General features: G+C 47.5%; 3 non-coding genes across 3 annotated transcripts; 2 read left to right on the forward strand and 1 right to left on the reverse strand.

The window, feature by feature from the left end:
• Window positions 1–4,880: 4,880 nt before the first annotated feature.
• On the forward strand, window positions 4,881–4,962 carry trnas-gcu (transfer RNA serine (anticodon GCU)). The gene has a single exon. It is a non-coding gene; the product is annotated as a tRNA-Ser (tRNA).
• A 294-nt stretch (window positions 4,963–5,256) lies between these two features.
• Window positions 5,257–5,329, reverse strand: trnak-cuu (transfer RNA lysine (anticodon CUU)). The gene has a single exon. It is a non-coding gene; the product is annotated as a tRNA-Lys (tRNA).
• Window positions 5,330–6,987: 1,658 nt separating this feature from the next.
• On the forward strand, window positions 6,988–7,061 carry trnat-agu (transfer RNA threonine (anticodon AGU)). Its single transcript has one exon. It is a non-coding gene; the product is annotated as a tRNA-Thr (tRNA).
• Window positions 7,062–14,564: the final 7,503 nt, after the last annotated feature.

The following is a 14,564-nucleotide window of genomic DNA, read 5'->3' on the forward strand; positions in this document are numbered from 1 at the left end:
TTAGTACGGCCATTTAGCTAATTCTGCCAAAGGGGAATTCAGAACACGCTCGTGGCCCATTACCATTTGTATGGTACCTGGCGACTTCAACCAGTGAACTCCATCCATTTTGGACTGTATTCCCCACCCTTTACCAGCATGGGGACATTCCAACCCAAGATGAGAACACACTGGACCAGGTACACAGCAACATAGTACGTGGCACAGACACAGCTTCACCCTACCCCCACTTTTAACCCAGACTGAAAAAGCAGAGAAACCCATTTGCAGCTGAAATTGCTCAGTTGGGAGAGCGTTGGATTGAATATCTAAAGGTCTCTGGTTCAATCCCAGTTTTCAGCACAATCGCTGTTTACATTGTGAGTTGGCAAATAGTTTGTAAAGGGGTGACTTTGTTCTCTTGATTTCATCAACATCGATCACGACAACACAGCCAGACAATTACATATTAAGACCAGACAAGTGCAGTTGGGAGGTGACATACAGAATCCTGATGTATCATGTTACATGTTACAATCAGACACAAACAGGATGTAGGACCCGACCTTGAGTTCGCGCAAATGTTCGCAGCATTAGGTCTGCAAAGTGTTCAGCTGATGCACATTTACTGGAAAGGAAAATGGGCTTTTGTCACGGTAGCCGTGCCGACACAAGCTAAAATGTTTCTCCCGCCAGGACAACACCCACATGAAATTCAAGCTTTGCTCGCAGACGAATAAGAACCAGCTGGAATGAGCAATCTGCACCTCCAAGTCTGAGTTTATGGTTCTTGCCCAGAAAAGCATAGCTCTTTGTTGTGGTTGCAGCAACCTGATTCAGGGTCATGGCAGGTGTGTGTTGCTTTTGTAATTGTATTGTCTGAAAAGACAAGATTGTCTGTCCACTTGAAGTGTGATGCTATAAAAATACACTCTGGGCTGTAGTTTCATGCATGGACGCTGGGGGGCAGTCATGTTCAGCTTGCGGTCTTGGAGCGGGCGTTTTGGGACCAAAGAAGAAGAACGAGAGGGGAAAAGGGAGAAGTTCGGTTGCCGTGCGCCGAGTTAGTTAGTTAAGTCTGCAACAGGCCAGTAAGTTGTTTTTCATGCTGCCTTGGAAATAAAAACCATGCAACGATAGAGCCATCCTGACTGTCGTCATTCTACGACGTTACACTGGTGTCAGAAGTGACTTCGAACGTGAGCCTACTGTCCTGTTGTGTCCGAGTCTTCGGCGGCGTCGAGTATGAGCCACCGAGGGGAGCCGCGTGTGAAGGAGGAGGTGGAGAGCGACAGCGAGGTGGGCGCTGCCAGTTGGGAAGGGAGGGAGCGCCGAGAGATGGTGAGAGCTTGTCGGGAGGCGTGGAGGGAAGCTGTCGGCATGTCGGCCGGAGAGGGGCGATCACCGGCGGCCAAGAACGGCGGCCTTGCAGCGTGCACAGAGAACAAGGAGGTGGACGGCGCACCACGTGCAGTTGCGGCCATGTGTCTGAAAACGCCCAAATATTCTGGGAAAGCTGACTGGGAGGCTTTTCACGCCCAATTTGAGCTGATTGAAAATGCACAGCAGTGGTCCAATAAGGACAAAGCTTTACAGTTGGCAGTGTGTCTCACGGAGGACGCCTTATCTTGCCTTTTGCTCCTTGACCCAGAGAGTCGCCATGATTATGAAGCTCTAGTGGGGGCGCTAAAGAGGCGTTTTGGACAGTGCGCACAACCGGGGCTCCTGAGAAATGAACTGAGCTACAGGTGTCTCACTGCTGGAGAACCGCTGCGAACTCTGGCTTATGCCATTGAGAGTCTGTCAAGGCGGGCATATTCCCACATGTCGCCAGAGGTACAAAGTGAGCTGGCACGCGACCAATTTGTCAGAGCTCTTCAGCCCCCAGAACTAAGAGCTCAAGTTCATCTGTTACACCCCCGCACCCTGCAAGAAGCCCTAGAATCGGCTGTGGAGAGAGAAATGGTGGAGGGCTCCAGCGTGGCAGAGGGGAGGGTCCTGCCGCCCACAGCGAGGTCAGCAGCAGGGAGTCAAGAGGCTGACTATAAACCCCCTTGGGTGGCCGAAATCACAGAACTGATCAGGTCCGTGTCGCTACAGTCGCCACAACGCCCACGCCCTGGAGTGAGGGTATGCTGGGGGTGTGGCCAGCTCTGGTCACTTGATCAGAGAATGCCCTCGCTCGCCCCAGTCGTCGGGAAACGACCACGGGCCCGCATAGTGGGGGATGTGCGGACCCAAGAGGCTAACACCCCACAAGCTGCTGCGTCTACCACCTCCAGGGGGTCCCAAGTGAGCATGGGCGTAGAGGCGATTGGAGCTGTGGGGTGCACGTCGGACAGAGGCTCAAGCTACGTGATGATCCAAGTGGAGGGCGTGTTCTGTCCGGCCCTCATAGACACGGGGGCAACGGTGACGCTGATAAGGTCTGACGTGTGGCCGAAGAACGCCCATCTTGAAATGACAGCGGTAGCTCTGCGCTCAGTCACAGGAGAGTGGTCCCCTCTCCAAGGAAAAGGATGACTGGCACTGTCGGTGGGGGGCATGTCACTCCAGCACCCGGTATGGAAAGCAGCCATACAAGACCCGTGCATCCTGGGTCTGGATTTTTTGAAGGCGGCTGACTGTGTGATGAACATCGGAAGTGGGTGGATCAGCTTTCAGGGGGGTCCTGCCATTCCTATGACCTCCCTGCATTCCCTCGATCCCCGGGCCAAGCATATGGCATGTGCACTGGAGGCCGCAGGCCCACCTCCACCTTCGAGGGAGCCCCGCCGACAACCAGAGACAGCAGGCAGAGACTCTGTGAAGGAGGGAGCTGTGGACAGGACGCTGTGGGAGTTGTGGAAAAGGAACTGCAGTGGCCTGACCCCCAAGCAAGAGGAACGGCTGCTAAGCCTGCTGACGGACTTCAGTGATACCTTCGCCAAGAACGACGATGAAGGGGTCTCACTCATTTGACACAGCATGAGATTGACACGGGGGAGGCCAGGCCAATTAAATGCCGCCCCCGTCGCCTTCCCTTGGCCCGACACGCAGCTTGTGAGGAGGCTGTAGCTAAGCTGCTGCGAGCGGGTATCATTGAACCTTCCGACAGTCCATGGACATCGGCAGTTGTCATGGTGCCAAAGAAGTCGGGGGAATGGCGTCTCTGTGTTGACTACCGGACTGTCAATGGGGTGACCAAAAAGGATGCTTACCCACTGCCGCGCATTGACGAGTCCTTAGACCTGGTCTCGGGCTCATCCTGGTTCTCGTCCTTGGACCTCCGCAGTGGCTATTATCAGGTGCCCCTTTCCCAGGAGGCCAGACCCAAAACAGCGTTTTCCACTGGGAGCGGCCTTTGGCAGTTTAAGGTCCTCCCTTTTGGACTGTGCAATGCACCAGCGACCTTTTCGAAGGTTGATGGACAGAGTGCTAGCCGGGGTCCCTCGCCAGCAGTTCCTCGTGTATTTGGATGACATCCTGGCCCATGGCAGCTCGTTCGAGACAGCGCTAGAGTCCTTGAGGGTGGTATTGGAGAGCATCAGAGCAGCTGGCCTGAAGTTACACCCAGGAAAGTGCCACTTCATGCAGAGAGAAGTGACATTCCTGGGTCACCGCGTGGGAGGTGAAGGAGTCAGCACCCTGGCTGATAAAGTGAAGGCGGTGGTGGAATGGCCAGTGCCCACCAACCCGAAGCAGCTGAAAAGTTTCCTGGGGCTAGCCTCGTACTACAGGAGGTTCGTGCGAGCTTTTGCTGGCACAGCGGCACCCCTCTTCCAGCTGCTCCAGAAGGGCCGAGACTTTGAGTGGTCTGACCCCTGCCAAAAAGCATTCAACAGCCTTCAGCAAGCCCTGAGTGAGTCCCCAGTGCTAGCATCCGCGAATCCGGACTTGCCCTTCATCCTCGACACAGATGCTAGCGGAGAGGGAGTAGGAGCTGAAAACCATCTCTGGCCACAAGGGGCCGGACTCCCAGGCTGCTGGGGACCAGGCGTGGGCTAACGATCTAAATCTTTTTTTCAACAGGTTCGATCAACCATCTGCCCATCCCCCGGCCCAGCACCTTCTGCCGAAACTCCTGCCGAAACTCCCCCCATCGACACCTCGAGTGGACAGCCCTACCCTACCTCCCCCTCCTGCACACAGCCATCCCCCACCACTTCTCACCTAATCAGCTCAACCTCCTCACCAACCTCCCCCCTCACACAGGGCCCCTGCTCCAACCTGACCCTCACAACATCCCAGGTGAGAAACCAGCTCCGGAAAACCAAGGCGAGGAGAAGGCCGCCACGGTATCTCAGAGACTATGTGGGTCACAATGTTGGGGGGAGCACTTGAAATTGTGTTACACTGTTGCTAAATGTTCATTGACTGTTGCTGATTCTCTGTGCCCTCGGGGCGAGGGCCTTTGTGGGGCGGGGGTAGTGTAGCGTTGCGTGTGTGTTGTATTCCGGGCTGTAGTTTCATGCATGGACGCTGGGGGGCAGTCATGTTCAGCTTACGGTCTTGGAGCGGACGTTTTGGGACCAAAGAAGAAGAACGAGAGGGGAAAAGGGAGAAGTTCGGTTGCCGTGCGCCGAGTTAGTTAGTTAAGTCTGCAACAGGCCAGTAAGTTGTTTTTCATGCTGCCTTGGAAATAAAAACCATGCAACGATAGAGCCATCCTGACTGTCGTCATTCTACGACGTTACAGTACGATGTCGGAGATCAAGAACGCTTTTGTTGGGAAAAAAAGCCATAACATATGATTTTTACAATACGGGTATCAAACCTGCTATTTCTTGCATGTAGAGCAAGAACTCTAGCCTTTGAGTTAAATCCCCCCGCTACACAAGAAGGCTGCCACAATTTCTGCAACACTAAAACACTAATTAAGATGTGTCATTTTGAGTCAACAAGACCATGTCCACAAAGGAGATGAGGTGACCGAGAGGTTAAGGTGATGGACTGCTAATCCATTGTGTTCTGCACGCATGGGTTCGAATCCCATCCTCATCGGACTATACTAATGCACCAGTTTTGACACCACCTGTGTTTTTAGGAAACATCATTAGAATGCAATTAATCCAAGTATCCGGTACGATGTGGGAGATTGAGAATGCTTTTTTGGCAGGAAAAAGGCATAATATACCATTTGGAGACAGGCATTGATTCCACTTCATCTCACAGTGCATTTGTGGTCATACAAGAATGGGATTTGTTTTTGTGCACTTCGAATGAAATGTTTTCCGCATGTTGCACAACTTTCCACAGGAAAGAAGTCTTTAAGATGTATCACCAAAAGAGCTGAACCGCCCAATGTGGGGCTCAAACCCACGACCCTGAGATTAAGAGTCTCATGCTCTACCGACTGAACTAACCGGGCCTTTTTCAGACAAGATACCACTTTTAAAAAATTTTTTATTGATGTGGCCTTCTTGATGTTTGATCAATTCCACAGCCAACCGAGTTTCTCAGGGAACAGAAGGAGCTAGAGGTTCAGTCATAGCTGAGAACTTTGGAAGTGTAGTCATCTTAACCCTCCTGTTATGTTCATTTGTCAGGAACAGCCATGATGTTCCCGGGTCAGTTTGCATGTTTATTTATCTGAAAGATGTCCAAAATCAAAAAAATCCCCACAAGAATTGTTAGTTATTCACTACTAACTCCATTACTAACTATTCTATCAATGTTTAGTGCAATGGTGTACCTTACCTCTCACAGGTAATGGTTTAATTAGGATACTTCACTTGTTTTTCATAAAAAATATACATATCCAAACTGTTTTTTTTAATTGATTCACCAATTTGTTACTTCTGAAAGACCAAAAAAAAAACCTGCATGGTCAATGCGTAGCTAGTGTTTGCATCACACACTGCCCAGATATTTATCCCGTATGTAGCTGGTTTGGAAGGCATGTATTGCCTAAATGGGCAGCGACCTCTGAATGCCACCAGCCTTTCATCCACTGTGACAGTAGAGCCTGGGTTATAGAGAAGTGGAAGCTGCTCTACCCACTTGTCCCACACTGTCCTCTGTCACTCTGGAAAAAATGTGAAAAGTCTCCAGAGACATTGTGCCTCAAAATATAGCTCTCTCTGCCTGTCGCTGCATCCCACAGACTTGCTGTCGATTCATCCTTTGACTCGTCCACCACAGCCAGGATGAGGAGCCCCAAATATGCATCTAAATGGGTTTTGTCCAACTCTTTCCACTTCTCCCCAAAAATGTGCCTCATTTCTAGAATAGTCATTTCCAGAATGATTATCTGTATCGAATTAGGCATGACCAGCTCAAAAGCTGACTTGATTTCAGTCACTGCCATCTTCGTGGACCCTGGCACTGTTTTTATTATTTTTTCTGCAGACAGTTTTGCCTGACACATGGTATTTGACGATGAAGACCAGTGTATTTCACCAGTTTTTTACATGTCTTATTTTCTGGTTTGAATGATTTTTTTACATGATTGTGATTTCTTGTATGGTTGAAGAAAAGCCCATTATTTCTGAAACAACTTAAGTGAACTACAATTCTCCCTACAAAGGACACAATTTGGACAATTGTCAATCCGCCCCCACTTTGGACACATTGTCGTGTTTCATTGCTTGGCAACTGCTTTGTGACTCCACCAGTTCTCTTAAAAGCCCATAGTGTAGTGGTTATCATTTTTGCCTCACACGCAAAAGGTCCCCAGGTGAAAACATGGCCTTTCAATTCCTTCTTTTATAAAAAATCAAGGTGACAAATGGGAACAAGGATATGTGCTTGATCTCTGAAGGTGTGTACACAAGCATCTGTCCCCAGTTTGGGCACACAATCCATATTTCCCGGATGACTGATCGGGTGCATCACTGGCCTGCATGAAGGGGCTTATAGGAAGGATCAACATCCTAATCCTCGACACATCGAAGACCAAGGAGGAGAATAATCGTCGGTTCTGTTCGCTTAGACTGGCATGATTTCACCAGTCCTGTTGAAAGCCTGGCCACTCTTGTAGTTTCCGTCATGTGGTGGTTCGCCTAACACTGAAGACACTCCTTCACCGGCGCTGTGGCTTAGTTGGTCAAAGTGCCTGTCTAGTAAACAGGAGATCCTGGGTTGAAATCCCAGCAGTGCCTTGCCTGTGTTTCAGCTGCTCCTTTGCTGTTTTTTTTCTCTCCAACATGTCAAATAAATGTTTTGAATCAGAGGTATTTTTCTGTTCAAGAAATACCCATCATTTCTGATGTCATATGTACTACAATGCTCCCTACAAAGGCAAAACTATTGTGTATTTGGACATTTGGAGGTTTAAGTAAACAGACCACATCATTAAGGCAAAAGAGGTTGGGGTTTAACATTTAAAGGAAGGGGCCCACAACTCACTGCCTGAACAGGGACTTGAACCCGAGACACTCCGATTAAAAGTCTGATGCTCTACGAACTGAGGCACCCAGGACTTGCAAACGGCTCAAAATACAAGGGCAACAGGACAATCCCTTGGTACTTTATGGAAACTATGTGAGGTACCTGACTTTTAACTGGAACTGAAAAGACTTGTGTCGCCCCGCATACAAACCAAGTTAAAAAAAAGTAATAATCAGGTCCGGGGGGGGGCTTGCCCGAGAATTGAATTTGGGACCTCTCGCACCCTAAGCTAGAATCATACCACTAGACCAGGGGTGGGCAAACTACGGCCCGGGGGCCACATGCGGCCCACCAAGCGTTTGAATCCGGCCCGCCAGTTGCTTTCTAAGTATTTCAACTTTTAACATACAAACTGGCAACATGACTTGCAAGTCTTATTTAGTAAAAAAAAAACAACAAAACTGTCAAATTAAATGACGTAGTTAGATGTGGTGTGATGTTTAAAGTGCTCCTGAAAAAAAGGGACATGAAAACATACAGCTGATAGTATATAACACTTACAGATAAAATTAGACAAAAAAAAATTCAAGGAAAATTATAAGTATTAAATAGTGTGTGAGTTAAATATATATATATATATATATATATATATATATATATGTTCTGGCCCCCCCGGACAATTTTGTTTCCTCAATGCGGCCCACAAGTGAAAGTATTTGCCCACCCCTGCACTAGACCAACAAGGCCTTGTTTGAGCAAATCGCTACGGTCCTAATTTCCTGGTGCTGGCCTGGGCAAAGGGCCTTCGAGGCATGAAGACCGAGGATGTCTGCAGGCTGGTGCAACACACCCGAGCACCTCATGAAGAGCAGAATACACATGTCGAAACAATCAGGCAGTTCTTCAACGGACTGTATTCCCCACCAGTTACCAGCATGAGGACATCACGAAGATATCAGGATTGGGGCCCGGATTAGTGTTTGGTACTTGGGAACATTAAATCAGACAAAACAGAGTTATTGGAGGATGCAGGCATTGATCCTGCCACCTCTCACATGCTAATCAAGCGCGCTACCGGTTAAGCTAATTCCCCTGCTGTTGCAGTGTTGGCAGAGAAAGTTCAGTCTCATAACTATTTTGGGTCTTTTGCTGGAGTATGTCAAAGCGACACAGTCTCTGCCTTTCAGAGTGCAGCCGTAACGCAGTCCCTGGTGGTCTAGTGGCTAGGATTCGGTCCTCTCACCGCTGTGGCCTGTGTATGATTCCTGTGGTGGACAGTTGAACTGAGCATTTACGAAGCAGCCCCTTTAAAAATAATTTTGAAAAATGATAAAATACGAGGCAGCCCCTTTAAAAATAATTTAGAAAAATGATAAAAAGACAGAATAAAGAGGAAGAAAGCTAAGTGCTGTAGAAAGCTAAGTGCTGTAGAAGGCTGCCACCAGAGCGGCGCCAGAGTTTTTCGATGAGGATATGCGGTCGAGAAAATGGATGTATTTCACTGGTTGAAGTCTCCAGCTACCATTAAAATGGTCTTGGGCCACGAGCCTGTTCTGAATTCCCCTTTGGCCAATCGACACCACATCGATTCAGCAGCAGTCCTCATTAGTATAGTGGACAGTATCTCCCCCTCACAAATGGGGTCGGCTGTAGAAATTCATTCACCATCCATCAGGGATGGCAACTGAATTAAGAATCAAGAAACCGGCACAGGATGTCAGACAATGCATTGATGCGATCTGGTCATGATGTCTTTGAAGTTCATCAAAGCAGACCTGACTTAAGGTGACTACACTTCCAAAGTTTTCGGCGATGGCTGAACGTCTTGCTCTTTGTGTTCCCTGAGAAACTCGGTCAGCTGTGGAATTGATCAAACATCAGGATGGCCACATAAATCAAAAAGAACAAAATTGATATCTAGAGTATGAGACTCTTAATCTCAAGGTCGTCGGTTTGAGCCCCACATTGGGTGATTCAGCATATTTTTTGATACATCATAAATAATGGGCTTTTCTTCAACAAAACTGTTGCTGTGTACCTGGTCCAGTATGTTCTCATCTTGGGTTGGAATGTCCCCATGCTGGTAACGGGTGGGGAATACAGTCCGTTGATGAGGATAAGCGGTACAGAAAATGGATGGATTTCACTGGTTGAAGTCTCCAGCTACCATAAAAGCGGTCATGGGCCACGAGCCTCTGTTTTGAATTCCCCTTTGGCCAATCGACACCACAACAACTGTCAGAATTGTAGTTCATTAGATTAGATTAGATATACCTTTATTCGACCCTCAGTGGGGAAATTTAAATTGCACAGCAACAAAGGGGACAGAACTAGTTAAACAGTAAAAAAGTAAACAATCTAAGAACAAACAACATGAACAGCCTCAAGTATTAACAGTTTAATAATTTTGTCAAGCAGAAGACCGTTGTTTGATTTCCCGATGGGGAGTTCCTGTTTTGCTCAGCTGTGTTGTACAATCTGACAGTACTTTGCTGCCAAATCATTCCAGTCGTGGATAATGGACCTGACCAGGAAAATGCCAGCTGTGGGATTTCTACCAGTGCTTCCTGAGCGAAAGCCTTAATCTGGCGCTTTAGACCATTAGATCGAAAACATCCCCTGCTATGACTGCCATGTCACACTTCTTATGGATGACAGTGTGAAAGGGAAGTCGAGACCTTGTAGAGACAAGTTCGGGGCACATGATAATCACTGCACTATAGAAATCCTATAGCATGCGAAACTGTGGCTCATTGGTCTAGTTGCATGATTCTTGCTACGGGTGTGAGAGGCCCTGCGTTCAATTCCCGGAGGAGCCCTTTCAGACCTTTTTTTTAAAAATATTTTTTTTAAACACAATTCTCAAAAGAGCAGGATAAGTGAAGTTCTATCAACTCAGACATGGTGTACTTTAGGACCAGACACTTTGGTTAGCAGTCTGGACTTGTGTTGTGATGTTCATGAACGAACCGGTTCTTTTGAACGGCTAATTATAATGAATGATGAGAACTGAGTCGCAGTTGGGAACCGTTCTCTCCCCCCCTGACCCCCTTTACTTACATGGGGAGGAGCGCAGCCCAGCGGCACAATGCTGATTAGATTCGCAAATAGCATCACGCCAGGTTGTGCACAGTGTCTTCGTGTGAGTGCACCAGTAAAAAAACATAAAAATCCAACGACAAACACGTGAATATCCCCTGCCTTGGAGAGCAGCAGCAGCAGTGATGTTAATGAAGAAGAGAGTCAGTCGCAGTCCTTCGTCATCGACAAAATGAGCCAAACAAAGAAACGAAGCAGCATTTGGATGCACTTTTCTCTCCCATAGTAGAGGATGATTTCGATCCATCGACCTCTGGGTTATGGGCCCAGCACGCTTCCTCTGCGCCACTCTGCTGACACCTGTGCAGGTACCCTTCTTTGTGCGGCTTCTTTTGACTGTCCTCTGTTGTCAGCAAACGAGGTCACAGTTTTTTCCTGATGAGGGCACCGTTTTAGGTTGTGTGGATGAGTGGTCTAAAGCACCAGATTAAGGCTCCTTTCGTTCAGGAGACACTGGTTGAAATCCCACAGCTGGCATTTCCCACAGCGTGGTCATGTCATTATCCATGACTGGAATGATTTGGCAAAAAAACACTGTCAGATTGTACAACACAGCTGAGCACTTCGAGAAGAAGATTATTAGAGGTCTTGTTCTAGTGAGAAGGGTTTGTTTTACCCGACTGGTTGTTGCAACCGCAACCCTGCTCAGGGTTCAACGTGACATTGTGACATACAAAACAGGGGAATTGAAGCCCAGTGTTCCACATAACAGGTGGAGATACTGTCCACCCTACTAATGAGGACTGTTGCTGAGTTGGTGTGGTGTCGATTGGCCAAAGGGGAATTCAGAACAGGCTTGTGGCCCATGGCCGTTTTTATGGTAGCTGGAGACTTCAACCAGTGAAATACATCCATTTTCTGTGGATAGGACGTCAACATAGGACGTGGCACAAACACAGCTTCACACGGCCCCCACTTTTAGCCCAGACTGAAAAAGTTTGCAGCTGAAATAGCTCACTTGGTAGAGCTAGCTTAGACTGAAGTTCTAAAGGTCCAATTATTCAAAGCAATTATTCAAATTATCAGGTCCGATGAACCTTTGTTTGTTAATTTCTCCCAGTCACCATGAGGATGTGTGCTGGTTTAGTGCATATGTAGAAGTTAGTTCCCATTGTGTAACGATGTTTGGTGCGTTTGAGGGGATATAGCTCAGTGGTTCAACTCCTGGCCAGCTCGGCAAACTAAAGTCTAAAGTTTAAGTTTTGCCTGCAGACAAATTTGAAGACGCTGAAATGGGTAAACTGCACCTCCGAGTTCATAGGTTTCGCCCGGAAAAGGACAGCTCTGCTCTTCATGAGGTGCGTGGGCGTTTTGCACCAGCCTGCAGACATCCTGTACATTACCATGTCACCCTGCTTATTTATAACAGTAGGAAAGAGAAGTATTCCTTGTGTGCAGAGCTTCGACCATGTTCTGAGGGAAGCAGGGGTGTTCTGTGCCTCCATTGTCGAGACGGCTGTGGCCGTAAGGTGGTCGGTGCCTGTCACCATCGGTGAGGGATGCCGTCAAGCTGAAGGAGTTCTATTGGGCTTTTTTGGCTCATGGGACTTCAGCTGACAGGAACCGACAGGTCAAGCGTTCCGCACCAACCTGGGTTCAAATTCGAGTCGCGGCTGGTGTGTGTTTTGTTTTTTGTTGTTGTCTTGCTTGGAAGGACTTCTCTCTCTTGACCCAATTTTACGCTTGGCGAAACAGTGACAATCCAGAAACTAGCCTTAAACTGCAGGTGCTTTTAATGTAGGGCCAGTGGCACAATCGATAACGCATCTGACCACGGATCAGAAGGTTCCAGGTTAAACTCCTAGCCTGCTCGCCATCTTTTCCAAATGACCTGAGTCTAAAATTTAAGTTTTGCCTGCCGCTGAAATGGGCAAGCTGCACCTCCGAGGTGAGTTCATGGGTTTTGCCCGGAAAAGGACAGCTCTGCTCTTCATGAGGTGGTCGGATATACTAAGTACAGTATAAATTGAAGTAGTTTGTTTTTACTGATGTTTAAAACAATGATTTTTTATGTGGTCTATGGGAACTATGTGAGCGCTTGCTTAGCATGTGAGCGGTAGTGGGGTCGATGCTCGCATTCTCCAAGGACTCTTTTGTTTTTTGTTGAAGAGATGCTGGGATCGAAAATGAGTCCAGGATCTATCTCACAGCATCAGACAAATACCCCAAATGGTAGAGCTGGTGCATTCTCGCGATGAGTCCCTTGTCGTGTAATAGTGAAGAAACTCAGTCCGTGATTAAATGTTCCCAAGTACCAAACACTAATCCAAGTCCCAAACCCTATTTCTACACCAAATACAGCCATTGGTCTCACCCTAAACCCAGTATTGACTGCATTCTCCAGTCGAGCACCTTGTCTTGTTGTGTAGTACTCACAAGGAACTTGAGTCTTTCATTTATTGATGTGTTTTATTTGTATTTCTGTCATCAGTCGCTGCAAGATGACAGCAGTTCAGAGATAGCGCTTCAAGACGACCCTCACCATTCGACCGAGGCCAAAGACAAATCGGCTCTATAGTCATACTGTCCAAAGTCAGTTCCCTGAATGGGAATCAAACCCGTGCCGCGGCAGTGAGAGTGCCGAATCCTAGCCACTAGACCACCAGGTACTGCATTCTGGGTGCACTCAGAAAGGTAGTGACAGTGTCACTTTGACGTACTCCAGCAAAATAACCAAAATAGTTATGAGACTGGACCTTCTCTGCCTACAGTACTACAGCAGGGGAATTAGCTCAAAAGGTCGATACCTGCATTCTCCAAGGAATCCTTTGCTTTATAGTAGAATAGATGTTGGGATCGGAAATGAGTCCAGGATCTGTCCCTCAGCGTCAGACAAATACCCCAAACCTCATCCTGATGATATTCAATTATACATTTCTACCACCTCCATCACCTCCAACATCTACTCCACCCTCACCAACTGCTTAGCTGATATCAAAACTTGGATGGAACAAAATTTTCTCAAACGTAATAGTGACAAAACAGATATTATCATCATCGGTCCCAAAAACATCTCAACACCCACCCATAACTTCTATCTTCAATTTGACAGCGCCAACCTCACTCCATCCCTGCTCATCCGCAACCTTGGTATCCTCCTGGACCCCGCCCTTTCATTTGAACCCCACATCAAACAGTTAACCCGGACTGCATTCTTCCATCTTAAGAACATAGCTCAACTCCGTCACTCCGGCACTTACATTCTCTGCCGCTGAATCCCTAATCCATGCATTCATCACCTCCAGAATCGACTACTGCAACAGCATTCTCTACGGTACACCTTCCAAAACCCTCAACAAACTACAATATATTCAGAACTCCGCTGCCCGCCTCCTCACCTCCACCCGCTCCCGTGAACACATTACCCCTGTCCTCCAAAACTTCCACTGGCTTCCCGTCCCCCAACGCATTCACTTCAAAATTCTTCTCATCACCTACAAAGCCCTCCAGGATCTGACCCCCCCATATCTCACAGACCTGCTCCATCCACGCAATCCCCCGCATCCCCTTCGCTCCTCAGACTTAAACCTCCTGGCACTCCCCTGTAAGACCAAGCTCCAAACCTGGGGAGACAGAGCCTTCTCCATCGCTGCCCCCACCCTCTGGAACCCTTTGCCCCATTCACTGCGTGCTTGCCCCGACCTTCCCACCTTCAAAAAACAACTCAAAACCCACCTCTTTAAATCTGTTTTTAATGTCTAACTTTTTATATCTTACTGCTGTGCCCCGCCCCGCTTTTACTCATCTTTTAACTGTGTATTAACCAATGAATGTTGTATTTTGGTGCGTCTTCTATTCTGTTTACTTGCTTTATTCAACTTCATTCTTCTGTAAAGTGTCTTTGAGTATTTTGAAAAGCGCTATACAAATAAAATTTATTATTATTATTATTATAGTAAGTGTCATATACTAAGTAAGTGTGATATATATAGCACATCATGACTGGTTCAAGACTCTTCATCCTTGTATTTAGCAAACATCAACTGCTTGTATTGTTTTTTGAATTGGCTCATCGTTGTGCATTGTTTGACTTCCTTACTCAATCCATTCCAGCGTTTGATTCCACATACTGAAATGCTATGGCTAGCATAACGTAGTCCTAGCATAGAAGTGTTTCAAATGTACTTCTTCCCTGAGATCATATTTCTCCTCTCTTGTAGAGAAGTATTAGATGA

Source organism: Doryrhamphus excisus, linkage group LG23 (genome assembly GCF_037039965.1).
Source record: "Doryrhamphus excisus strain RoL-2023G ecotype Guam linkage group LG23, RoL_Dexc_Guam_v1.1, whole genome shotgun sequence".
In the NCBI taxonomy this organism is placed as follows: domain Eukaryota; kingdom Metazoa; phylum Chordata; class Actinopteri; order Syngnathiformes; family Syngnathidae; genus Doryrhamphus; species Doryrhamphus excisus.